The sequence below is a fragment of the Ovis canadensis genome, chromosome 6 (assembly GCF_042477335.2).
Source record: "Ovis canadensis isolate MfBH-ARS-UI-01 breed Bighorn chromosome 6, ARS-UI_OviCan_v2, whole genome shotgun sequence".
Lineage (NCBI taxonomy): Eukaryota > Metazoa > Chordata > Mammalia > Artiodactyla > Bovidae > Ovis > Ovis canadensis.
Genome location: NC_091250.1, coordinates 51,598,997 through 51,625,944, shown reverse-complemented (window position 1 = coordinate 51,625,944; position 26,948 = coordinate 51,598,997).

The following is a 26,948-nucleotide window of genomic DNA, read 5'->3' as shown; positions in this document are numbered from 1 at the left end:
CCCTGGAAATACTGAAATTGAGAAAAAAAATCACAAGAAGTTTCATTTCAGACTTCATTGCTGTAGAACTGATAGATTCATCCAAATAAAGAGTCAAGAACAAAGGTTGGAATACGCCAGTATTCACTTATGGCAGAAAGTGAGGAGGAACTAAAGAGCCTCTTGATGAAGGTGAAAGAGGAGAGTGAAAAGCTGGCTTAAAATTCAGCATTTAAAAAACTAAGATTATGGCATCTGGTTCCATCACTTCATGGCAAATAGATGGGGAAACAATGGAAACAGTGAGAGACTTTATTTTCTTGGGCTCCAGAATCACTGCAGATGATGACTGCACTGTGAAATTAAAAGACGATGCTCCTTGGAAGAAAAGCTATGACAAGCCTAGATAGCATATTAAAAAGCAGAGACATTACTTTGCTGACAAAGGTCCTCCTAGTCAAAAGTATGGTTTTTTTCAGTAGTCATGTATGGATGTGAGTTGGACCGTGGAGAAGGCCGAATGGTGAAAAATGGATGCTTTTGAACTGTGGTGTTGGAGAAGATTCTTGAGAGAGTCCAAGGGTGGATAGCAAGGAGATCAAACCAGTCAATCCTAAGGAAATCAGTCCTGAATATTCATTGGAAGGACTGATGCTGAAGCTGAAGCTCCAATACTTTGGTCACCTGATGAGAAGAGCCAACTCATTAGAAAAGACCCTGATGCTGGGAAAGATTGAAGGTAGGAGGAGAAGGGGATGACAGAGGACGAGATGGTTGGATGGCATCACTGACACTATGGATATGAGTTTGAGCAAGCTCCAGGAGATGGTGAAGGACAGGAAAACCTGGCATGCTGCAGTCAATGAGCCTCAAAGAGTCAGACACGACTGAGCAACTGAACAACAACCAACAACTTGGAATTTTGACACTGCTAAAAAAGTTTCAAGTTCTTTATAAATGGAAGAGAAAACTAAGGATGTCCAGAAACTTGTAACTTCCTATACTGTGCTGTGCTTAGCCTCAGTCATGTCCAAGTCTTTGTGACCCCCCACCAGCCTTCTCTGTCCATGTATTCTCCAGGCAAGAATACTAGAGTGGGTTGTCATATCAACCCAGGGATTGAACCCAGGTCTACCACACTGCAGGCGGATTCTTTACTGTCTGAGCCACTAGGGAATAGTGGTGGGCAAAAGTTACCCTGGAGCCACTGTTAAAGTCAGGTTTCTGGGCTCCACTCCAGAGATTCTAAGTCTGTAGGTATAGGCCAAGAATCAATATCCTGAGTATTTCTGATGTAGCTAAGTCTTCACACTTCTCTTTAAGAAACACTGACCTAGAGACAGGACTAAGGTGATTAAAATAACTTTGAAGACTACTGATACTAATCAAAATGTATAAAATGAGTGAGGGAAATAAAGCCCTGTTCCAAATTCTGTTGTTGTGTCCAAGCAACAGAGGAAAGAAAAGGCAGTGATGGTGGGGAAACAGAAGCAGTTAATGAGTCTGCAAGACCTTACCTGGAAGTGAAGCATACACCAGTGAAGGAAGAGTGCACAGAACATTACGACTTAACTGGAAAAGTAAGGATACCTTGGGTGACATAGAGATGTAATAATGAATATCAAGTGAGAGTGAGTGTTTGCTAAGTCACTTCAGTTGTATCCGATCTTGGCCAAACTATGGACTGTAGCCCATCAGGCTCCTTTTACCCTGGGATTCTCCAGGCAAGAATACTGGACTGGGTTGCCATGTCTTCCTCCAGGGGAGCTTCCCAACCCAGGGATCGAGCCCGTGTCTGCATCTCCTGCATTGCAGGCAGATTCTTTACCACTGAGCACCAGGGAAGCCCTTGTCAGGTAAGTGCTTGGATGCTTTTAACCTTTGATGCTTTTAACCTTTGCTTTTAATCTTAGATGCTTTTAACCTATTGCACAATGATCTCAGGTTTGATATAACTTATAGAAGATTCTTAAAAATACTTAACTGACACTAACTTTTGTTTTAAGAAAAGGAAGTAAGTTGGTATAGGGAAAGCCTTCCTGAGTTGTCACAAAAAATGTGGAAACATTTAAATTTTATGCCTAAAAATTTCATCATGTATCTGGCTTATTTCTTCTAAAACACACCTAATTCACACATTTAAAAAACCTTGCCTGCATAACATGCATAAGATAAATGCTTTTCTGACAGTTTCATTCCACATGCTTTTTATAATGTTTACTTATCTTATTTTTTTCAATACAGTATTTATTTTGAGATACAATTTTTATTTGGGGACATACATCTCACCTAGTTTCTCTTATCATTCACGTCTTATATTACCAGGGCACATTTGTCAAAACTAAGAAACCAACATGTGTATATTAGTATTAACTGGAATGGCAGGATTTTACTGGTTTTTCCATCATTATCATATTCTGATCCAGGATCCAATCCAGGATACCATATAGTATTTAGTTGTCTTGCTTCTTCACTCTGTTCTAGTCTGTGATAGTTTCTCAGTCTTTGTTTGTTGTTCACAACTTTGATGGTTTTGAGGTGCATTGGTTAGGTATTTTGTAGAGTGTCCTTGAATTTGAGTTTGTATGTTTTTCTCCTGTGTAGACTGGGGTCATTGGTTTTGGCAAGGAAGATCCTGGGATGAAATGCTCTTATCATCACATCATATTGGGGGTGTGCATGCTATCAACATGATTTACCACTGATGATGTTAACCTTGATTCTCATCCAAGGTAGCATGTGCCACATTGTTCCACTGTAAAGTTATTATTTCTTCCTTTCCCTATTTTATCTTTGGAAGCAAGTCACCAAGTCCACACTACATTCAAACAGTAAGGGAGCTTAAGCTCCATCTCTTGGAGGGGAGCATACTCCCATAAATTATTTGGAATTCTTCTTGAAGAAAGATTTGTCTCTTCTTCTCTATTTGTTTATTCAGTCATTTATTTATACCTGTATGGACTCAGGGATGTTTCTTTTATACTTTGGATTATAACTCAGTATTCCATTAATTATTTTTTATCTGAGTTATTCTAGCTTTCATCAGTGAAATCTCTTGCAGGTGGGCTCCCTCATCCCTTTGATATGCCCCATTTTAAAAAATCCTTCCTTCCTTTTTGACACAAGATGTTACAGGCTAACTGTGTATTTGCCTGGCTCCACCATAGAATTAGTTGTCTTTGATTTTTAAAGCCATGAAAACAAGGAGTAAATGTATTTGGTTTCTTATATATAGTACATTGTGCAAAAGCATAATTGCTTTTGGTGATAGTGATGGTAAAGGGCCAAGAACAAAACAGGATCATTTTAGGTTCATTTCCTGCCAGGACAAAATGTAATGAATACTCATTTTTGGCCTCTAGACATTGTTTGGAAAGTGACAAAAGAGAGACTTTAGGATGGATCGCACATTTTCCTTTCCCCTTCCTGTCATTAAGTAGGAGTAGTTTGGAGAGAGCAAAGTGGGGAAGGGCAGTGGCTTCACCACTCAACCATCCCCAGAATCAGGCATGATCTTGGTCTTTGTTCAGGAACCTTTGTTTCCACAGTAAATAACATTGGCTCTAAACTCCAAAGAGCTGAGAACTATTTTCAGCAAAAGATAAAGAAGAATAACTTAATGCTTTCTTTTCCTCTCATCTCTCATTATTTCTTGATTAACATGTGCTAAAATTTCTGGGACTTTCATTATTTCAACCAGGAAATGAGTGGCATTGTCCTCTAACATCCATCTTTCTGATCTTCTTATCTTTCTCACCATTGTTGTACCCCAAACAGGTAGAGAATAATGAACAGATTCTTACTACCTTCTGGTAAGCTGGAAATTAAATTAGTGACTGAGTTTGCCTCCTTCCTTCTTCTCGAAAGTTGGGGCACGTACTGCCTAAAAAGTAGCGACTATACACTACAGGCATTAGAGACAGGGGTACATTTAAAAAGAACTGGCCTGCAATGGCTTCACTGTAAGCGAGGACTACAGGGAGGTACTGCTCCCAATAGGAATTAGGAAAAAGAAGCAAGTAAATAAATGAGATAAAATAGCTCTGTATGGCAAAGGAAACCATCAATAAAATGAAAGGGAAACTTACAGAAAAGGAGCCAATATTAGCAAATCATACAGTTGATAAAGGGTCAATATGTAAAATATATAAAGAACTAACTCAACTCAATAGCAAACAAATTAACAGTATGATTAAAAATTAGGCAGAGGAATGAAATAGATACTTTTTCCAACATGTACAAATAACCAACAGATACATTAAAAGTGAACAACATCACTAATCATCAGGGAGATACAAATCAAAACCAAAATTAGCTATTACCTCACACCTGTAAGAATGGTTATCATCAAAAATGACAATAAATAAGTGTTGGTGAGGATTTGGAGAAAAGGGAACACTTGTGCACTGTTAGTGAGGATGAAAATCATGCAACCACTATGGAAAACAGCATGGGGTTTCCTCAAAAATTAAAAATAGAATAACATTATTGTTGTCCAGTTGCTGATTCCTTTCTGACTCTGTGACCCCACAGACTGTAGCATGCCACACTTCCCTGTACTTACTATTTCCTGGAACTTGCTCAAACTCATGTCCATTGAGTTGGTGATGTCATCCAACCGTCTCATCCTCTGTCACTCCCTTATCCTCCTGTTCTCAATCTTTCCCAGCATCAGGGTCTTTTCCAGTGAGTCAACTCTTCACATCAGGTGGCCAAAGCATTGGAGCTACAGCTTCAGCACCTGTCCCTTCCATGAACAATCTAAGAAATCTTCTCTAGCATCACAGTTCGAAAGCACCAATTCATTGGCGCTCAGCTTTCTTTGTGGTACAACTCTCACATCCATAAATGACTGCTGACAAAACCATAGTTTTGACTATATGGACCTTTGTTGGCAAAGTAATGTCTCTGCTTTTTAATATGCTGTATGTGTTTGTCATAGCTTTACTTCCAAGTAGTAAGCATCTTTTAATTTCATGGCTGCAGTCACCATCTACAGTGATCTTGGAGCCCCCCAAAATAAAGTCTGTTACTGTTTCCATTGTTTCCCTATCTATTTGCCATGACGTGATGGGACCGGATGCCATGATCTTCTGTTTTTGGATGTTGAGTTTTAAGCCAGAATTTTCACTTTCCTCTTTCACCCTCATCCAGAGGCTTTTTAGTTCCTCTTCAACTTCTGCCATTAGAGTGGTATCATCTGCATATGTGACGTTGTCGATATTTCTCCCAGCAGTTTTGATTCCAGCTTGTGATTCATCCAGTCTGGTATTTCATGTAATGGACTCTGCATATAAGTTAAATAAGCAGGGTGACAGTATACAGCCTTGTCATACTCCTTTCCCAATTCTGAACCAGTTCATTGTTCCATATCTGGTTTTAATTGTTGCTTCTTGACCTGCATACAGGTTTCTCAGGAGACAGGTAAGGTGGTCTGATATTTCCATCTCTTTAATTTTCCATAGTTTATTGTGATCCACACAGTCAAAGGCTTTCATGTAGTCAATGAAGCAAAGTAGATGTTTTTCTGGATTTCTCTTGCTTTCTCCATGGTCCAATGAATTTTGGCAATTTGATCCCTGGTTCCTCTGTCTTTTCTAAACCCACCTTGCACATCTGGAAGTTCTTGATTCACATACTGCTGAAGTCTAGCTTGAACTAGAGCATAACCTTACTAGCATGTGAAATGAGTGCAATTGTATGGTAGTTTGAACATTCTTTGGCATTTCCCTCCTTGGAATTGGAATGAAAAACTGACCTTTTCCAGTCCTGTGGCCACTGCTGAGTTTTCCAAATTTGCTGACATATTGAGTGCAATACTTTAACAGCATCATTTTTAAGGATTTTTAAATAGTTCAGCTGGAATTCCATCACCTCCACTACTATATGAACTACTATATTATCCAGTAATTTTACTTCTGGGTATATGTCCAAAGGAAGGAAAATTGCTATCTGGAATAGAAATCTGCACCCCCATGTTTACTGCAGCATTGTTTGTAATAACCAAGACATGGAAACAATATAGTGTGTATATGTGTGAATGAATAAGTTAAAATTATTCACCCATAGTAAAGAAGGGAATCCTGCCATTTGTGGCAGCATGGAAGGACTTCGGTACAGTGTTAAATCAGAGAGAAAGATTTTAACTAAACTTATTGTGGTCATTATTTCACAACATATACACATATCTAATCATTTTTTTGTATAACTTAATCTAATGCAATGTTATAGGTCAATTATATATTGATAAAACAGGAAAACAATTTAAGAAATGCTCTGAATGTGTCCCTTAATTTATCTTACAAGAAATTTCTATCCATGAAAGAAGCCATTTCTAGTGGAAATCTCACAATGATTAGTTGGTATATTCATATGCGTAGAAAGATACATTTCAATGTCAAAATACATTTTTGAAGGTAAGGTTCTGGAGCTGCCTGAAATACAGCTCCTGGAACATTTAATTTCAATACACAGTACTTGAGACTACCAGATAATTTACCTCTAAAGATTTTGTGTCCTCTAGTACTCTTTCAGTTATTCCGCTTGTGTATTGGATAAAGGCATAGTTAGGTGTTTATACTATTCTACAAGGTCTGTTTCAAATTGTGGCAAACACAAACATAGAAACCAGATGGTCATTATTATGGTGCTAGTAAAAGTGACCTTTAGTACCTAGAGAAATGGACTTTTCAGTCTAAAATGTCCCTGGGGAGATAAATCAGCAAAAAAGGAATAACAATGCACTGATAATTCCTTTAGATAAGTGATTTCCACACTTGATTCTACATTAGAGTCACTAGGGAAACTGTAAAGAATGATGCCCAGATTATAATATCTGAGATGGGTCTAGACATTGGCATCTTTTAAGGCTTTCTAGGTGATTATAATGTGTATCTAATGTCATAGAACAATAATTATTAAAATTTAGTTAACATTTTAAAATATCTGGATAATTTGTTAGAAGGCAGATTCTTGGGGCCAACTGTAGTATTCACATCTATTGATCAGGTATAGTGTCCAAAAATCTGCACCTCTAAGAAATAAGTCCTTAAGTTCTTGGGTTCATTGCAGTATACTTAGATCTTGATTGCTATAGCTGCTTGTGATGCCAGTCAAGTTGTGATAGCAGCCAAGCCCAGGTGTCCACTGCTGCCTGGAGCTGGCCAAAGCTCCATGGAACTGCTTGGTTTTCTTTGCAAGCTCTGAGCTCTTCTTATTTCAGTTATACCCTTTCACAACTGTCTAGATAACTCATCCTTTGACATTCAGCTTGCTTAACTTACCCATGGAATTTCTCAGATCCTCCAAGCTCTCTCTGTCCCTGTGTTTCCATGTGATTTTCTTACTGTTTTGTAAATCTTAGTATTCTTATCTATGTTTTTCATGAAACGCTAAATTCCTTGAGATGACCAGCTGTGAGTTGCTCGTTTCCATAGTTCTTACACCGGCCTCTATTCCTTATCATTGGGTGCCCTCAAAACTCCAAGTGTAACAGACAAAACCTTTTCAATAATTATAATATTTTGTGAAATATTCTCTCTCAATGATAAATGCAATGTGCCATAGCAATCCAGATTTTTTCATCTGTAAATTAATTTATTCATGGCATTTCTTCTTCCCCACAATTAGCATGAATAATTCAGAGGAGGCTATATTCTGACTAGTTGTGAATAAGAAGTTCACATGCAGTTGACTCAATTTTCCAAGCTATTGGAGAGGAACACAAGCAGATAATCCAAAAATCACTTATGTTTGTGTTTGGAATATGTTTTGGCATTTCCTCTGGAATAATAAGTGTGGCTGATGATCTAGGAATTTCTAATATTTCATACAAAAATTTGAAGCCATATCTGTAAGACCTGATTCTCCAGAAGCCAGAAATTGCCTTCCTGTTTAGTCCTCCACACACTAACCATATGGCCTGCTTTCCTGAGAATTTCTCTAGGCGTAAGGGAAGCTATTTATTGAAATAAAAAGGAACAAAAATAGGATCAGTATTTGTGGTGTGCTTTGTGTTTTAATGTAGGACTCCTACCCCTCAAAGGTAGTGCTCTTCTATTTCTTTCCACATGTAAAAGAATATCCTATTTATGTCAACAAAAGAGTTAATGAAGCAAAATAGTTTGTGATACACTTAAGACCTTGAATGCAAGTTAAAAGAATCAGGGGTAATTTCTTTAAATGATATAGTGGATTTATATTTTTACCCATAAATATTTAGCCATTCATAAAAAAATTATTTTTTTTTTCAAAAAGAATTTTAGGAGCTCTTACAAATTGGGCAGTTTAACTTTCTTCGACATAAGTACTCAGTAGAAAAACACTGTAAATTTACAACATCCAGATTAGAATTAGTTACCATAGTTTCTATTAGAAGCGTAAAAATATGCTCATAGATATATACATGTGGTATGTTCTTTATTGTATTCTCTCATCTCTTTAGATGATAGTGATATATTTTTAAAAATTTATAAAGTCTACAAAGAAGAAACTAAAATATCCTCCTTAAATCTCTGACTTTCATTGTGGACATGATCAGGAGTCTCTCTAGCAGTTACTTTCTCTCCCTTATTGGGCATATATAGGGTTCTGGGTAGGCAGAAGCCAAGTAGCAAAATCATATCTTGGTAACTGGTTTGGAGAACTTAAAAAAAGTTGATCTACTTAGAGGAAAGCTGGGAATTTTTAGTCAGTAGCTAGGATGGCAAACAGTCTCCCTTTGGAGTACCAGGAAAAGCACACGTGTATCCAGTTGCAGTTGGCAACCATCTAGTTACCTCAAACTGACAGATTCTTGGTGAAATCTTTTAGTCATCAAATCAAGCTATCCTTGAAGGCAGTCCTCCTTTAGGCTTTTTAGTTGTGTTAACTACTAACTATTTTGTACAACAGTTCAGTCTGTTCAGTCGTGTCTGACTCTTTCGACCCCATGGACTATAGCACGCCAGACTTCCCTGCTGCTGCTAAGTCACTTCAGTCGAGTCCGACTCTGTGCGACCCCATAGACGGCAGCCCACCAGGCTCCCCCGTCCCTGGGATTCTCCAGGCAAGAACACTGGAGTGGGTTGCCATTTCCTTCTCCAATGCGTGAAAGTGAAAAGTGAAAGTGAAGTTGTTCAGTCGTGTCCGACCCTCAACGACGCCATGGACTGCAGCCTTCAAGGCTCCTCCGTCCATGGGATTTTCCAGGTAAGAGTACTGGAGTGGGGTGCCACTGCCTTCTCCGCCAGACTTCCCTATCGGTCATCAACTCCTGGAGCTTGCTCAAATTCATGTCCATCAAGTCGGTAATGCCATCCAACCATCTCATTCCTCTGTCATCCCATTCTCCTCCTGCTTTCAATCTTTCCCAACATCAAGGTCTTTTCCAATAAATCAGTTCTTTGCATCAGGTGGCCAAAGTATTGGAGTTTCAGAGGAGGAGGGAAAGATGGCGGAGGAATAGGACGGGAAGATCACTTTCTCCTTCACAAATTCCTCAAAAGAACATTTCAACGCTGAGCAAACTTCACAAAACAAATTATGTAGGCTGGCAGAGGACATCAGGCAACCAGAAAAGCAGACCTTTGTCTTCAAAAACAGGTAGGATAAAATATAAAAGACGAAAAAGGAGACAAAGGAGGTGGGGAGGGAGCTCCGTCCCGGGAAGGGAAGCCCGTCCTGGGAAGGGAATTTTAAGAAGAGAGGTTTCCAAACACCAGGAAACACTCTCCCTGCCGAGTCTGTGGCGAACCTTGGAAACACAGAGGGCAACATAACAGGAAGGAAAAATAGATAAATAATTAAAACCAACAGATTACAAGCCCACCAGTAACTCCCCCAGCGGAAAAGCAGCACAGACGCCTGCATCCGCCATTGGGAAGTGGGGGCAGGGCAGGGACGCGCGGGAGGCGCGGGCTGCAGAGCTTTGTAAGAATCCGGCAGGAACGCCCCACGCACAACCAGAACGACCTAACCTGGGCTAGCAAATCAGACTGTGGGATAGCTACCACGCGAAAAGCTCGAACATAAGACCCCGCCAGGACCGAGCACAGAACAAAGGACGGAACGGAAAAAGCCGGCTGCAGACCATCCCCCGCCGGGGACAGGCAGCCAGAGCCGTAAGGTCTGGAAAGGGGCAACTGCAGACCCGGAGAGACTTTGCTTACCTAACTGCAAGCAGGCTCCTTTGCTAAGACTTCTGGGGGAGCTGGACAGTCACAATTTGCCTCACGGGGTGCGCCAGCAGTCCGCCCAGAAAGCTGAGCAGCAGCGGCAGAAAAGGTGACAAGCCGCGGCGACCGCGCTCGCCAAACTCGCCAAACTCCTGAGCTACTCGGACCTGGGAAGGGCACAAAGCGCAGTTCCAGCCGAATCTGTGCCTCTGAGGGCTGCCTGAGCGCCGAACCTGAGCGGCTTGGACCGGGGAAGTGCACGCAGCCTAGGGCCGGCCCCAGACGGTTCCCAGCTGAGCATCGTAGAACCGGAGCGGTTTGTGCGCCGCGAGAAAGGACAGGTCAAGCGGAGCAGAGATACTGTGTGCACACGACAGTGCTATTTGTTCGCAGCATCCCCCCTCCCCACAGCGCGACTGAACTAGTGATCCTAAAAAACCAGCAAACAGAAGAAGTTAATCAGAGGGAACCACCTTGGAAGTGATCCCACACAGCCCATAATACCAGAAAGGGCAAGATATATATATATATATTTTAATATTTTTAAAAGCACTCCTTTTTTTTTTTTTTTTTTTTTTTTTGGTTTTTTTTCTAACTTTTTTTTTAATTGTTGTCTTCTTTTTCTCCTTAAATTTTTATTTCTATAACCTATTATTACTCATTTTTTTTAAAGACCTTTTTTTTTTTTTTTTTTTTTTTTTTTTTTTTTTTAAGGAAAAAACCATATATAGTCTTTGGATGGTTTTTGATTTTTTTTTTTTTTTTTTTTTTTTTTTGATTGTCTGTTTGTTTTTTAATAATTCTTTTTTTTCTTTCTTCCTTTTTCCTTCTGCTTCTCTTTAATATTGTATCTTTGAAAATCCAAACTCTACTCTAGATTTTTAATCTTTGCTCTTAGGTGTTTATTGCCAATTTTGTACATTTAAAAACCCAAACTTCACTACCCCAGTTTACCTGAGCGCGAGATTACTGGCTTGACCACTCTCTCCTCCTCTGGACTCTCCTTTTTCTCCACCAGGTGGCCTCTGTCTCTTTCCCCCCCCATCTCTCCTCTATCCAACTCTGTGAATCTCTGTGTGTTCCAGACGGTGGGGAACACCTAAGGAACAGGTTACTGGCAGGAATTGTCTCTCTCCCACTCATTCCTCTCTCTGATCCTCCTGGTCACCTCTGTCCACTTCCTCCCTCTCCTCTTCCCCGTATAACTCTGTAAATACCCCTGAGCGGGCCAAACTATAGAGCGCACATAAGGAAGTGACTACTGGCTAGTTTGCTCTCTTCTCTTTTGATCTCACCGCATCTCATTCCAGTTACCTCTAACTACCTCCTCCATCTTCTCTTCTCCTTATAACCCAGTGAACCTCTCTGAGTGTCCCTCAATGTGGAGAAACTTTTCATCTTTAACCTAGATGTTTTATCATCGGTGCTGTATAGATGGAGAAGTCTAGAGGCTACTGTAAAAATAAAACTGAAAGCCAGAAGCAGGAGGCTTAAATCCAAAGCCTGAAAACATTAGAGAACTCATGAATTCAGGGAACATTAAGCAATAGGAGCCCATCTAATGCCTTCATACCTACACTAAAACCAAGCTCCACCCAAGGGCCAACAAGTTCCAAAACAAGACATACCACGCAAATTCTCCAGCAACACAGAAACAATCCCCTGAGCCTCAATATACAGGCAGCTCAATATTATCCCAAAACCTTTGATGTCTTGTAACCCATTACGGGTTACTCCACTGCACTCGAGAGAGAAGAAACCCAGCTCCACCCGCCAAAACTCCAACACAAGCCTCCCTAACCAGGAAACCTTGACAAGCCACTGATAGAACCCCACCCAAAGTGAGGAAGCTCCAAAATAAAGAGAACTCCACAAATTACCAGAATATAAAAAGGCCACCCCAAACGCAGCAATATAACCAAGATGAAGAGACAGAGGAATACTCAGCAGGTAAAGGAACAGGAGAGCTGCCCACCAAACCAAACAAAAGAGGAAGAAGTAGGGAATCTACCGGAGAAGGAATTCCGAATATTGATAGTGAAAATGATCCAAAATCTTGAAATCAAAATGGAATCACAGATAAATAGGCTAGAGACAAAGATTGAGAAGATGCAAGAAAGGTTTAACAAGGACCTAGAAGAAATAAAAAAGAGTCAAAATATAATGAATAACGCAATAAATGAGATCAGAAACACTCTGGAGGCAACAAATAGTAGAATAACGGAGGCAGAAGATAGGATTAGTGAAATAGAAGATAGAATGGTAGAAATAAATGAATCAGAGAGGAAACAAGAAAAACGAATTAAAAGAAATGAGGACAATCTCAGAGACCTCCAGGACAATATGAAACGCTCCAACATTCGAATTATAGGAGTCCCAGAAGAAGAAGACAGAAAGAAAGATCATGAGAAAATCCTTGAGGAGATAATAGTTGAAAACTTCCCTAAAATGGGGAAGGAAATAATCACTCAAGTCCAAGAAACACAGAGAGTTCCAAATAGGATTAACCCAAGGCGAAACACCCCAAGACACATATTAATCAAATTAACAAAGATCAAACACAAAGAACAAATATTAAAAGCAGCAAGGGAAAAACAACAAATAACACACAAGGGGATTCCCATAAGGATAACAGCTGATCTTTCAATAGAAACTCTTCAGGCCAGGAGAGAATGGCAAGACATACTTAAAGTGATGAAAGACAATAACCTACAGCCCAGATTACTGTACCCAGCAAGGATCTCATTCAAATACGAAGGAGAAATCAAAAGCTTTACAGACAAGCAAAAGCTGAGAGAATTCAGCACCACCAAACCAGCTCTCCAACAAATTCTAAAGGATATTCTCTAGAAAGGAAACACAAAAAGGGTGTATAAACCCAAACCCAAAACAACAAAGTAAATGGTAACGGGATCATACTTATCAATAATTACCTTAAACGTAAATGGGTTGAACGTCCCAACCAAAAGACAAAGACTGAACGAATGGATACAAAAACAAGACCCCTCTATTTGCTGCTTACAAGAGACCCACCTCAAAACAAGGGACACATACAGACTGAAAGTGAAGGGCTGGAAAAAGATATACCACGCAAATAGAGACCAAAAGAAAGCAGGAGTGGCAATACTCATATCCGATAAAATAGACTTTAAAACAAAGGCTGTGAAAAGAGACAAAGAAGGCCACTACATAATAATCAAAGGAACAATCCAAGAAGAAGATATAACAATTATAAATATATATGCACCTAATATAGGAGCACCGCAATATGTAAGACAAATGCTAACAAGTATGAAAGGGGAAATCAACAATAACACAATAATAGTGGGAGACTTTAATACCCCACTCACACCTATGGACAGATCAACTAAACAGAAAATTAACAAAGAAACGCAAACTTTAAATGATACATTAGATCAGTTAGATCTAATTGATATCTACAGGACATTTCACCCCAAAACAATGAATTTCACCTTTTTTTCAAATGCTCATGGAACCTTCTCCAGGATAGATCACATCCTGGGCCATAAATCTAAACTTGATAAATTCAAAAAAATCGAAATCATTCCAAGCATCTTTTCTGACCATAATGCATTAAGGTTAGATCTCAATTACAGGAGAAAAACTATTAAAAATTCCAACATATGGAGGTTGAACAACACACTTCTGAATAACCAACAAATCACAGAAGAAATCAAAAAAGAAATCAAAATATGCATAGAAACTAATGAAAATGAAAACACAACAACCCAAAACCTGTGGGACACTATAAAAGCAGTGCTAAGAGGAAAGTTCATAGCAATACAGGCATACCTCAAGAAACAAGAAAAAAGTCAAATAAACAACCTAACTCTACAACTAAAGCAACTAGAAAAGGAAGAGTTGGAGAACCCCAGAGTGAGTAGAAGGAAAGAAATCTTAAAAATTAGGGCAGAAATAAATGCAAAAGAAACAAAAGAGACCATAGCAAAAATCAACAAAGCCAAAAGCTGGTTCTTTGAAAGGATAAATAAAATTGACAAACCATTAGCCAGACTCATCAAGAAGCAAAGAGAGAAAAATCAAATCAATAAAATTAGAAATGAAAATGGAGAGATCACAACTGACAACACAGAAATACAAAGGATCATAAGAGACTACTATCAGCAGTTGTATGCCAATAAAATGGACAACGTGGAAGAAATGGACCAATTCTTAGAAAAGTACAATTTTCCAAAACTGAACCAGGAAGAAATAGAAAACCTTAACAGACCCATCACAAGCACGGAAATTGAAACTGTAATCAGAAATCTTCCAGCAAACAAAAGCCCAGGTCCAGACGGCTTCACAGCTGAATTCTACCAAAAATTTCGAGAAGAGCTAATACCTATCCTCCTCAAACTCTTCCAGAAAATTGCAGAGGAAGGTAAACTTCCAAACTCATTCTATGAGGCCACCATCACCCTAATACCAAAACCTGACAAAGATGTCACAAAAAAAGAAAACTACAGGCCAATATCACTGATGAACATAGATGCAAAAATCCTCAACAAAATTCTAGCAATCAGAATCCAACAACACATTAAAAAGATCATACACCATGACCAAGTGGGCTTTATCCCAGGGATGCAAGGATTCTTCAATATCCGCAAATCAATCAATGTAATTCACCACATTAACAAATTGAAAAATAAAAACCATATGATTATCTCAATAGATGCAGAGAAGGCCTTTGACAAAATTCAACATCCATTTATGATAAAAACTCTCCAGAAAGCAGGAATAGAAGGAACATACCTCAACATAATAAAAGCTATATATGACAAACCCACAGCAAACATTATCCTCAATGGTGAAAAATTGAAAGCATTTCCCTTAAAGTCAGGAACAAGACAAGGGTGTCCACTATCACCGCTACTATTCAACATAGTTCTGGAAGTTTTGGCCACAGCAATCAGAGCAGAAAAAGAAATAAAAGGAATCCAAATTGGAAAAGAAGAAGTAAAACTATCACTGTTTGCAGATGACATGATCCTCTACATGGAAAACCCTAAAGACTCCACCAGAAAATTACTAGAGATCATCAATGAATATAGTAAAGTTGCAGGATATAAAATCAACACACAGAAATCCCTTGCATTCCTATACACGAATAATGAGAAAGTAGAAAAAGAAATTAAGGAAACAATTCCATTTACCATTGCAACGAAAAGAATAAAATACTTAGGAATATATCTACCTAAAGAAACTAAAGACCTATATATAGAAAACTATAAAACACTGATGAAAGAAATCAAAGAGGACACTAATAGATGGAGAAATATACCATGTTCATGGATCGGAAGAATCAATATAGTGAAAATGAGTATACTACCCAAAGCAATTTACAAATTCAATGCAATCCCTGTCAAGCTACCAGCCACATTTTTCACAGAACTAGAACAAATAATTTCAAGATTTGTATGGAAATACAAAAAGCCTCGAATAGCCAAAGCAATCTTGAGAAAGAAGAATGGAACGGGAGGAATCAACTTGCCTGACTTCAGGCTCTACTACAAAGCCACAGTCATCAAGACAGTATGGTACTGGCACAAAGACAGACATATAGATCAATGGAACAAAATAGAAAGCCCAGAGATAAATCCACACACATATGGACACCTTATCTTTGACAAAGGAGGCAAGAATATACAATGGAGTAAAGACAATCTCTTTAACAAGTGGTGCTGGGAAAACTGGTCAACCACTTGTAAAAGAATGAAACTAGATCACTTTCTAACACCGTACACAAAAATAAACTCAAAATGGATTAAAGATCTAAATGTAAGATCAGAAACTATAAAACTCCTAGAGGAGAATATAGGCAAAACACTCTCAGAAATAAATCACAGCAGGATCCTCTATGATCCACCTCCCAGAATTCTGGAAATAAAAGCAAAAATAAACAAATGGGATCTAATTAAAATTAAAAGCTTCTGCACAACAAAGGAAAATATAAGCAAGGTGAAAAGACAGCCTTCGGAATGGGAGAAAATAATAGCAAATGAAGCAACTGACAAACAACTAATCTCAAAAATATACAACCAACTTATGCAGCTCAACTCCAGAAAAATAAACGACCCAATCAAAAAATGGGCCAAAGAACTAAATAGACATTTCTCCAAAGAAGACATACGGATGGCTAACAAACACATGAAAAGATGCTCAACATCACTCATTATTAGAGAAATGCAAATCAAAACCACAATGAGGTACCACTTCACACCAGTCAGAATGGCTGCGATCCAAAAATCTGCAAGCAATAAATGCTGGAGAGGGTGTGGAGAAAAGGGAACCCTCCTACACTGTTGGTGGGAATGCAAACTAGTACAGCCACTATGGAGAACAGTGTGGAGATTCCTTAAAAAATTGCAAATAGAACTCCCTTATGACCCAGCAATCCCACTTCTGGGCATACACACCGAGGAAACCAGAATTGAAAGAGACACATGTACCCCAATGTTCATCGCAGCACTGTTTATAATAGCCAGGACATGGAAACAACCTAGATGTCCATCAGCAGATGAATGGATAAGAAAGCTGTGGTACATATACACAATGGAGTATTACTCAGCCATTAAAAAGAATTCATTTGAATCAGTTCTGATGAGATGGATGAAACTGGAGCCGATTATACAGAGTGAAGTAAGCCAGAAAGAAAAACACCAATACAGTATACTAACACATATATATGGAATTTAGGAAGATGGCAATGACGACCCTGTATGCAAGTCAGGATAAAAGACACAGATGGGTATAACGGACTTTTGGTCTCAGAGGGAGAGGGAGAGGGTGGGATGATTTGGGAGAATGGGAATTCTAACATGTATACTATCATGTAAGAATTGAATCGCCAGTCCATGTCTGACGTAGGGTGCAGCATGCTTGGGGCTGGTACATGGGGATGACCCAGAGAGATGTTGTGGGGAGGGAGGTGGGAGGGGGGGTCATGTTTGGGAACGCATGTAAGAATTAAAGATTTTAAAATTAAAAAAAAAAAATAAAATTAAAAAAAAAAAAAAAAAAAAAAAAAAAAAAAAAAAACAAAGTATTGGAGTTTCAGCTTCAGCATCAGTCCTTCATATGAATATTCAGGACTGAGTCCCTTTAGGATGGACTTTGTACAGCATGCGGCTTTCAGTGCTTCCCTGCACTTCCTACTCCATCCTGTAGCCTGACCACATGACTCGCTGAGGTAAAATGAGTGATGTGGCAGGATCATGGAGGGCACTTATGTAGGCGGCTTGTGCTTGTACCATTACAGCCAGTCCCAGAGGGTACCGTTATTCCATCCCTGATCCTAGAATCAGAGGACCCATGGAAAATTCCTCTGCCTAGAGTAAGAATGCAGATACAGTTAACATTAATGAGGAAGAAACACTTGTTAGAGTAAGTCACTGAAAGTTGGGGTGGTTTGTTATTTTAGCAAAGCTGACTAATATTCTGAGGCTCAGGAGCAAGTATGCCATGTATTGTAGAATAAAGAAAAGAAAAAAGTCCTGTGCATTTAGAAAACATTTTCTGCATTTCTCTGGCTGTATAAAGGACATAATACTGTTTTTTTTTTCTCTTTTCTTATGTGACTAACATCTTACAGAACCTGGGTTACCTTGTATCTTCATTTTTGCTAACTGTGGGGAAGAAGAAATCACACAAACAAATCAAATTACAGATAAGTAACAAAATCCATATTAATATGGCATTTTGAGTCCATCCTGTGGTAGGAGAAACCCTACTGTATAATTATTTAATGTATCTCAAACTGGACTGTTGATCTCTTAGGAACAGGTACTATTCTAGGGACTAAACCTGTAGAGATTAAGATGACATGCTTGTTGAGATCAAAGAGGTCAGAGTAGGTTGTCTCGTTGTTGTTTAGACATGGGGACCTGCAGTAAGACTACTGTGATGTACGAGATTGAAACACCTGTGAAAGAGTACGGCATACTATATCTGTTTAGAAATGCCAGGAAATTCCAAGAGAATCCAAATGCTAAACAATAAAAGAAAAGTTATCAAAATAGGGGCAGGGGCCAGCCTATGCAAAGTTAGGCAGTCATTAAATAATTCCACAGGCAAATGTGGGATGACAGGGAGGAACAGACGTAAGCCTAACCAGAGCAGACTTTATAATACTAAGGAACTGGCCTTTGTTCTTCACATAATAACAGATCACTTAAGGAATATTAACAAAATGCTGACATGGACAGAATTTAGTTTTGCAAATATCTCTTTTTGGCGGGGGGAGAATGAAGAGTAAAATCTGGTATCACTAGTAAGAGGACTTTGAAAGTTGTCTGTGTTACTGTGGGTAAGGAAGGCTAAGACGTTGCATTAAAAGCGACAGCTGTGGGACAGAAGAGTAGATTTTTTTAAAGGTATACTGCTGAGTTTTGTGAGAGTTGAGGTAGAAGTCACTTTCCTTAGGCAAATAGATATACAGGAAAGTTATGTCAGATATTTTGATTAAAAAAATGTGAAACGGCCCAAGGCAATGATTTTGGACTTGAGACTAAGAGAGGATATCATTTATTATCTCTCTGGTCTTAACTTAATTTTTTATGTCTCAGTTTCCTCCTTGTAAAATAGATACAATAAAGTATCTTTCTTATAAGGCTGTAGTGACAGTGAAATAATATGGAGCATAAAAATATTTTAACCTTCTGACCCATATAAGGGATTTATAATATTTTAGTCATATCTTTCCCCCACTAATTATTAATTCTAGAACATCAGCTAAAAGAGGAAACATGGGAGATTTGGGATGAAAGATGGGGAGAGAGACAATTTCAATTTGAAAATCTAGACTCTGATTTTTTGTAAGATACCCATATGGAAGTATCTAGTAGGTAGCTGGCAATTCAAGGATATATCTAGCAGGTGACTGATAATTTAAAAGAGACATAAAAGAAGGTACTGATGGGAAGTAGGGCATATTAAAATTGATGTCATAGTTGTAAATGACATTGCCAGAAACAGTGTATAGAAATAAGAAGGGAAGAGGGACCCCAGTAAAGAAGGGACCCCCAAAAAGGATACTGAGAAGGAGAAACCTGGCAGTGAGTGAGTGAGTGGGTAACCAGCATTAAATAGTGTTTTATAAAGCAAGGAAGGAGTTTTTAAAAGAAAGGATTTAATTATAGGTTAATACTCCAGGTAGAAGGGTATAATATGTTGAAAGGATCAAATGTAGACAGTTACAGAGACGTTAGATTGAAAGGTGCTCCATGAATTAAGCAGTGAATTAGAAGTGATCAAATAGGGAGCAGTAATTTAAGATTGTTCTTTTCAGACCATGAAGGGTAAAGGGAAGGAGACTGTAAAGGCTCCTGTTTGCCTGCTCAGTTGCCTCAGTCGTGTCCAACTCTTTGCGACCCCATGGGCCGTTGCCTGTCAGGCTCCTCTGTTGCCTGCCCACGGGGATGCTCCAGGCAAGAATACTGGAGTAGGTTGCCAAGACCTTTTCCAGAGGATCTTCCCCACCCCGGGATCCAAGGGGTGTCTGTTATATCTCCTGCACTGGCAGACGGGTTCTTTATCACTAGCGCCTCGGAAGAAGCCCATAAAGATTCCTAGTTGCGTCCTTTAAATCAGCTTTGTCCTTTTCATTGAGGCACAGAACTCTTATATGATTGAATACAGTATTATGCCCAGTTTAATGCCGGACAGAAAAAAATTCTCCCCTGGCCCTCACCCATTGGGTGGCTAGTGAGTATGATCGCAGGCCATTGGGCGGGGCTTCCAGGGAGCCACTTAAAAAGGCTGCCTCAGCTGGGGGTCATGTCCTTTCCCCTTTCCAGTTCCGCCCTCCTGAAATGGAGACGAGATGGCAGAAGTCAGAGCAACCACTGTGGGACCTTGAAAAAAAGTCACGAGTCTCAGGTACGTAAGCACTAGTATTCTTGAACTGAGTCAATGTCACCAATGGTTTATTACTGTTATGTGAGAAGAATAATTATTAAGTTCTGTGGTTGTAACTCTGTTTTTAGCAGCTAGATGCAATTGTAATTATAAACTGACCAAGTATAATATCTAGGTGACATAAGGTGAAAAGAATATGTGTACATTCGAAGTAGTGACTTAAAAATCCTCTTGACATTATTTTCTTTATATTTTTACTATTCTTCCTTCAGTAAGGAACACTGAAAAATCAGTACTTAACAGGTTACACCTGGTAACCTCATGAACACCTGGACCTGATTTCAATGATTTTAACCTGGTGCTCTAATGGGAGCCCCTTTGGAAGGGACGGTCAAACATAGGAGCAGATGCTCCGCATCGCTGGGAAAGGCAAATTAAAACCAAAATGAAATATCAATAGGTATTTACTAGAAGGGCTAAAATTAAAAACACTGATAGTACCATATGTTGGAGAGGATGGGGGCAACTGGACATCTTGTAAAATATGCAGTGATTCTAACACTTGGGAATAAAGTTTGGCAGATTTTTACAAAGTTAAACTACACTTACCATAGAACCCAACAATTCTCTTACATATTTACCCAAGATACATGAGCGCATGTGTTTACACAAAGAGTTGTCCATAATCGTACAGCTTTATTTATAATAGCCCCAAACAGGAAACAGTCCAAATGTCCAGCACTAGGTAATGCAAGCATAATGGTGGTCCATCCTACAGTGGGATACCCCTACCCAATGCCCACACACAGAGGAGGTGCTGATTCCAGCCCACTCCTAAGGGACACAGGACTCGTCTATGGGAGACTGACTGGAGGATGCCCCTTTGACCTGGCCAAGGCTTTCTTGGGGTTGCACTGTGCTGCCTGAGTATTTCTCTACCCTCTCCTTCTGCCTTCTCATTTTACTCGCTTGTATCAGAGCTGCATTTTTCTGTAGGTTCTCCACACCTTGGTTTTCTTCCCTTTATCCTTCACATTATTTCCCCTAGATCTATTTAATGAGGAATTATCTCTTGGCATCTACTTCCTCGAGGATTTAAACGAACATGATGAGTGCCTGAATCAGACAGTAGAGGCATGAAGGAACTTTTGGGTACGATGGAAAAATGTTTTAGGCTCTATCATTGTGGTGGTTACATGGGTATATTCGTTTGTTGAAAAGTGAGTATATTTTATTCCTAAATAAAATTGACTTAGAAAAAATAATCCCAGTGGTACCATGGCTTACTGCTCAGGTGAGGTAGTGGTTAGATAACATGTTTTATACAGACTACAAGGCAAAGGGGATAAACAAAGACCCTGATGTTGACAAAACACATTCCTCACTTATTTAGGAATTGCCTTTGTAAATCTTTAGGAATCATAAATCTTCTTTTAAGGTCAAGCCTATACCGTTAGGTCACTTTGGTGATTTGCTCATAAGTGGGTGTAAAAAATATTAAAAGCTAAATGGCGATAGCAGGGGTAATATTTGAATGCGATAGAGAAATTACCATGAAGTAATGGCTTTATTTAAAAAAAAAAAAAAAAAGGATAATGGTTCTAGAGGTAGCTTTTTATCTGACGCTTATTTTTTCCTTGTAAATCTGGAATGGCTCCTGCATTTGTAACCACTGATGGTGCAGGGTGAGAGGATGTTCTGAGACAGCATCCAGCATATGTTACAAAACAGATACTGGAGAGAAAAGGCAGCTCTAGCAGTCCTCAGGGTATTTAAATGCCCCTTCCCTGTCCATCTTTATCCCTCGTATTGTGATTTCAAGGAGCATGATGACCAGGGCTTTATCCATTCTCTCTGTTTCTGGAATCACTAGGTCACTATGGGCAAGCAATACTTTTTCATTGAATAAATTATTAAAGAATAAATAACTTTTCATCACAACCCTCCTTCTCATGGGACAGTCTCTCAAGACATAAATTGCTCATTTTCTTCCAGACAAACTCAGTACCTATAATGACAGGGTTGTTTTATTGATTGTGTTTTTCTTAATTTTGCCATCTATTTATTTTGCTGTCTATTTTGCCATCTATCTATTTATTTGCCATCTATTTTAGCAAAGGTTTAGCCTTTGCTGAAAACTAAGGAGCCAGATCAAAAGAGGATACCCTATTGTATTTGAGGTCAGAAAGCTTTGTCTTCCAAAATCTTGAGTGGGGATGGTTTGACATTTCATATAATTGAATTGCTGTGTTGCTCAATCTGAATGCAATCTTTTCAAGGTGACTTTACTATAGAAGAACAATTAGAGATGTCAAAATCCATCTGATGTAGAATTTTTCATTACATAGCTTTTAAAAAATCCATAGTGCCGCAGTATGAAGAAAACAATAGTTCTCTTTTTTAAAAATAAACTTTTAATTTTCAAGTACATTTTGACTTAGAGAAATATTGCAAAGATAGTAGAGTTCTAGCTACCCTGATGTTAACATCTTTCATTACTCTGGTATATTTATCACACTAAGATGACAACCTTGGTTTGTTAACTGAGCTACATACTTTATTCAGATTTCACTAGTTTTTTCCCTAAGGTCTGTTTTCTGCTCATTATATTTTGTCATATTGCCTCAGTTTCCTCCACATGTGATAGTTTCTCCAGATTTCTTTTTTTTTTTTAATGACCTTGTCAGTTTTGAGGAGTACTTTGTAGAGCATCCTCCAGTATGGGTTTGTCTAACGTTTTTCTCTTCGTTAGACTAGGGTCATGGGTTTTGGGGAGCAAGACCAGAGAGGTGAATTCTTATCACATCATATCAGGCTACATGTTACTCCCATGATTTATTAGTGATGATGCTAATCTTAATCATCTTGTTGAGGCAGTGCTTGCAAGGTTTTTCCAATTTGAGGTTAATTCCTCTCTCTGTTTTCCTTGCGCTAAGGACACCAGTCACTCTGGGTAGCTCACACTTAAAAGTAGGGCATGATTTAAGCTCCATCTCCTGGAAATGGGAGCATTCAAATACATTATTTGAAATTCTTCATAAGACAGAATTGTCTCTTCCCCCTTTGTTCATTTATTACATCATTTATTGATATCTGTGTGGACCTGAGATATGTATTGTATGCTTTGGATTATCATCCAATACCATTGTTTTTTTGTTTTTCAAATTATTCCAGTTCTGGCCATTCGGAACTCTTTCACTCTGTCTCCATTGACAGGCCCCAGTCTTTTGTTCTCTGAGCACTTTTCTTATTTTCTGACCCTTTAAGATGTTCCTGATTCATCATGTCTGTTCCCTTCCCTAGCTCTAGAAACAGCTAGCTATTTCTCCAGTGAACTCTGGTTCTTTTCATTGGAGAATGGTATCAGAATCCAAGATCTGGACATGGGATAACCGGTATGTTTTTTAAGAGCACAATTATTGAAGTTCCAGCACCTACCAATATACCATTATCTTTACTTATGCATAGTAGCATTATATCTATTTATGTCTAATATTTAGCTAAGGGAAGAATTTTGTTTTATGTATTAGATTATTGGGGTTCTGTCTTACATTATTTTTCTTTTAGTTCAGTTTATTGCTTTATTTCCTTCTAACTTCTTATAAAATGTATGGAGTTATGGATTATGGTAGGCATAGTTTTGGCAGCAAGAAATGTCTGATTTTGAAAATGAAGTTATTCTGGATTAATTTTCTCCCAGTAGAGTTATACTATAGCTGCTGTGCAGAGTTCACTGGGTTGAAGAGGCCTTTTACCTAGGTCTGTTTTATATTTCCAATATATAAAGATATTTTCATTTGGTGGATTAAACATATTTGGAGTTTTGTCCTCTTTTGTTCCTGCTGTTTTATTAGAGAAAGAGCTGATCTATCGCTCAGGAGTGGACTCATGTTATTCAAGCTCGTAGAAATGGATAAATTCCATAATTCTGTTTTATTCATTTACAGTAAGAAATGCAGTGATAAGTGAACTAGGATGCTTGTATCAGACTCTTTCCTATCTAATGTCTGTTTAGGAAGCAATAGTACATTCAGAAGCCTTTCTGGTGAGCATGGTTCAAAATAAGGGGAGTGTCACAATTTGCCTGTTGAATGTATGCTGTCTAAGTAGCCTGCTGTTCCTTCTCCCTGATAAGACCATCACTGCCTCAAGGAGTAGAAAATTCTGCATGGGCAAAGCCTGCTTCTAGTTGTTTGGGTCTCTTCTTTGGTCCTCTAGGCTGACAGTTCTGCCTTCTTTCAGCACTTATTCACAACACACTACATGCATGCAGGGCATTTTCTCAATACAAAATTTCCATATACCTTCTCTGGAAAAAACTGCCTGGCAACCTTGATTCAAGATTTAGATGTTTACAAAATTTTCAGTCACACATTAAAAAATACAAAACTGTGTATATCAGTTTGGGGGTTTACTTCTATAAAAGGCTTAAGCACAGTTATTGCTTATGGATTTTTCTAGTTTAATCCAGAAAGAGAAAATTTTTCCCTTTTCCACAATTCTACTTCCTGACTCCCTACACTTTATCCTCATACTCCTCCTGGGAGAGGAACTTCTCTGTTGTTTGCATGTGATTGTGTGAGCAAAGGTAAAGTACTTAACTTCCAAAGTCCTGCGTCTTCTCACCTGTGAAATGAGAAAAAAGTAATATCCATTCAGAAGGCTGCTGTATAGATTACATTCTCATTTAAAATATGTCAAATGTCTTAAAAAATTACTGGCAAATATATACATTCATGGGCTTCCCAAGAAGCACTAGTGGTAAAGAAACTGCTTCCCAACATAGGAGACTTAAGAGACGGAGTTTCAATTCCTGGATCCAGAGAATCCCTTGGAGAAGGAAATGGCAACCCAATCCAGTATTCTTGCCTGGAGAATCCCGTGGACAGAGGAGACTGGTGCACACAGGTCATAGGGTGCACAGAGTTGGTCATGACTGAAGTAATGTAGCATAGCCCAGCGTATGAATTCATAAAGGTTAACTGCAGTGGCCAAAATATCCCTAAACATCAGTTTAAAATTATAGTCAGCATTTCAAATGCTACAGCAGCAATCTTCACCCTGACTCAGTGTTGCCCTGTTAGAGTGGTGTGGATAAGTCAGCATCTATCTAGTGAATAAGGACTTGTGCTGTGCTGTGCTTAGTCGCTCAGTCATATCCGACTGTTTGTGACTCCGTGGACTGTAGCCCACCAGGCTCCTCTGTACATGGGGATTCTTCAGGCGAGAATACTGGAGTGGGTTGCCATGCCCTCCTCCAGGGGATCTTCTGACCCAGGGATTAAACCCAGGTGCCAATTATTTAACCATATGAGCCACCAGGGAAGCCCAAGAATACTGGAGTGGGTAGCCTATCCCTTCTTCAGGCAACGTCCTGACTCACGAATTGAACTGGGATCTCCTTCATCGCAGGCGGATTCATTACCAGCTGAGCTACCAGGGAAGCCCCGAATCAGGGCATCAGTTCAGTTCAGTCACTCAGTCACGTCTGACTCTTTGGACCCCATGGACTGCAGCACCTTAAATTTCATCTTAAGTTTCAAAACTTAAATTTCATCTTAAGTTTCATCAGCCAGATGTTGGCTGTTAGAACTAGTGCTCCAGGAGGATGCTCCCAAATGTGGTCACCAACATCTCTGTGGAGTGGACTGGATCTTGGAGGCTCATCTGTTCCCCAAACCAGGGGTTGTGAGGCACACACAACTGTTGCCTACAGTTAAAATCCACGTATACTCATACTTAATTCTTTGAAGAACAATTGCTTGTTTTCAACCCCCAAGTTTAAATTCTCTGATTTAGACTTATTTCTCCTGGTGTTTTTGTGTTTTTTTTTGGTCTGATTTAAGTCTTGAATCCAGGCTGGGATATCTTGTCATACTCTGCTCTGCCCCTTGCCTAGTTAGGTTCTCTCAACATTGACCACAATCTTTGACTCTTAAGCATATTTTTGGCCTCATGTAGGAAGGCAATGGCACCCCACTCCAGTACTCTAGCCTGGAAAATCCCATGGATGGAGGAACCTTGTGGGCTGCAGTCCATGGGGTCGCTAAGAGTCAGACACGACTGAGCGATTTCACTTTCGCTTTTCACTTCCATGCACTGGAGAAGGAAATGGCAACCCACTCCAGTGTTCTTGCCTGGAGAATCCCAGGGTCGGGGGAGCCTGGTGGGCTGCCGTCTATGGGGTCGCACAGAGTCGGACACGACTGAAGTGATTTAGCAGCAGCAGGTTTGAATAGCATCTCTGTCCTTCACTCTTACAATGGAAATGAATTTGAGCAAACTTGGGGAGATGGTGAAAGACAGGGAAGCCTGGAATGCTGCAGTCCATGGGGTTGTGAAGAGTCAGATACGACTTAGTGACTGAGCTTCTGAAATGTAACTTTGGCCTCCTACCGAGAAATGGTCCTTGCCTATGTGCCTGGTTTTGACCTCATTAACTTGGAGAACAATGCCAGGATCCACAATCCTAGCTGTTGCAGCTGTACTCCAACTTGGATCACTGAGTGTCATGCTGGCCTCAGACAAATGATGTTTCTCATATTATACATGATACAGGTAATGGGGTTAACTATTCTTATTTTTGGAGGATCATAAGCACTTCTTTCCTGAAAAATCAGGAAAAAAAATTAGAAATTATGTTATTGCCAAGTTTATTTTTCCATCTTAGAGATTTTTGTGAAGAAATTTGAACAGGGGTAAACACAATAGTTATGTTTATTATTTTTTAAAACAAGACAGTTATCTTTAATTCTTTTCCTTTTCATATTTTTCAAACTCACATAACTTCTAAAATGTTTAAGGTGATACTCTGATTTTAGTTTTTATAATTTGAAGATACTCAAGTGGGAAATGTGAAAATGGGTATCTTTAAATCAGTGAACCATAGTAATAAGATCTACCCTTCAGGAATTGCCATAAGTATCAATGAGTTTA